Here is a 2,047-nt window from a genome sequence, read left to right as displayed (position 1 = left end):
TTTTTTCTAGGCTCAGGAGTAACAATGCCGTATTGGGATTTTATGGGGAGTACGGTTATCACTAATAGCTATATTAGACTGACTCCTGACCTGCAGAGCAAAAGCGGTGCTATCTGGAACTCAGTTGTAAGTCTTCTTAATTTTTTGGTATTAAATTATAATGATAATAACAAAAAAAAAAAAAAAAAAAAATTCTTATGAAAGTAAAAGTACTCATGTTTAAGATATGCAGAGATTAAATAGCGATTTGATAATTAAATGGCAATCCTAAAACCGAATAAGCAAAAGTTGATCTAAATATTGAGGAACTGTCACCCTCTAAGCCCTGGGCTAGTATTTAATATAGGGCCTTATGTTCTGAGCTATCGATGGTAGGATTTAACTCATGTTTTCCAGAATATCATTGGTTTGTTTAGATAATCAAGTTAAATTGGTTTTACGAGAGCAATTCTTGTTTTTTTCTATAACATATGCATTAAATATTAACATAAAGATTAGTGGTAGAGGCAGTGGTAGCCCTCTGATACGTTTATATTAATAATTTTTAGTGCCTTTAATATTAGCATCTATGTGATTTCTATACGTTTCAAGTTTCATAATTACTCGTTAATTTCATGAGACAAAACCTGTTTTCAACTTAAATTTTGGAAAATTTTGTTTTCAAAATGTTAAATTCAAATTAAATACGGCTAATATAGTTTGTAGATTGTAGACTGATAAAAAAATATATGTATTGAACTGGGCCTACTGTTCCCAATGTAAAGCAACAGTAAAAAATGAGACAAAAAGACAAATTCAGTTAATGTTTTTATTTGTATAGTTGACTTCTGTTTTACTTAGCCTCGTGATTTCACTTGGTAGTAATTGATGTTTTCTTTTTATCAAATATAAACAAGTTTTTTCTCTCATTAGGCTTCCATAAATCTTCGCTTAAACCTTTAGCTGAGATCCAAATTTTGATAAATAAAAATTAAGCTGATTTGAATTGTTCTAGTTGTAGTATGTAGTACCTCACTTTCAGTGGCAATATTACTTTTTAGTACCAGTTAAACCCATGTTAAAGCACCGAAGATACCAGGTTCATGTTAAATCTTGTCAGTGTTATCATAATAGGTTCAATTTGTATACATATCTCTTTAAAAATTTAGGTATTAAAAAAACAGAGCAACTAAATTAAATAAGCAACTAAACAGATCAAACTTTTGTTTCTAGGTTACCAGTGTTATTTTGAAGTTTACCATTTTCACCTATATAATATGATCGCCAAAGCAGCAAAATACACATGGTTTCAAACCATAAACAGCTGAAGGTTTGGAAACATAATACCAAATACTTAATTAACGAAATTGAATTATTATTCCAAGTTCCTAATATGCTTTTAGTCTTCAAAAGTTTACCCAACCAATTCTGTATTTAAATACAAACATACATTTCGCATGCTAACACAACGCACGTGAGTGAGCCATTTTCTTAGGAACTTATTAGGAATCGCTGAGCAAGAACTTCGAGTATTTGCGGGAAAATAGCCAAGTTTTCCAATTATCCAAAATGCCTTCACTGAGACATTAAAGAAGCCATAAATGCCTAGGAAATTTCGCCTTTAGATATTAGTAAGTCTGCCTACTGATGGTCAACATTGGTTCTTACGTGTTATAGCGACCTCGCCAAAGAAGTGAGGTTAGGTTAATCCTAATGTGTATTCCAAAATCTGATGAAAATATTATACTTTAGTAACAAAATTATGGAAAATACAGAGTAAAACTATTGAAAGCAGGCCGCCGAGAACGAATTATATTAAATACCTAACTATCTGTATATATTAAATATTCAATTAAAATATACCTGCGAAGTAGTTTCTCTCGCTCAAGCTAAGGTGATTATCTCCGAATGGACACAGAAAACCGGTTTCATTACAGATAAAAAACGAAGTGTGGTCGCTATAACACATAAGTTCCTCAACATTCTTTCTTTAGATTATGAAGAGTTAGAAAGAAAAACGTAATACGTAGGTTTACACACATTGACCCACAACAAGACAAGCTTCTTC

Source organism: Artemia franciscana, chromosome 3 (assembly GCF_032884065.1).
Source record: "Artemia franciscana chromosome 3, ASM3288406v1, whole genome shotgun sequence".
NCBI classification, from domain to species: domain Eukaryota; kingdom Metazoa; phylum Arthropoda; class Branchiopoda; order Anostraca; family Artemiidae; genus Artemia; species Artemia franciscana.
The sequence above is the reverse complement of the archived record's forward strand: the minus strand, read 5'-3'. Positions refer to the sequence as shown.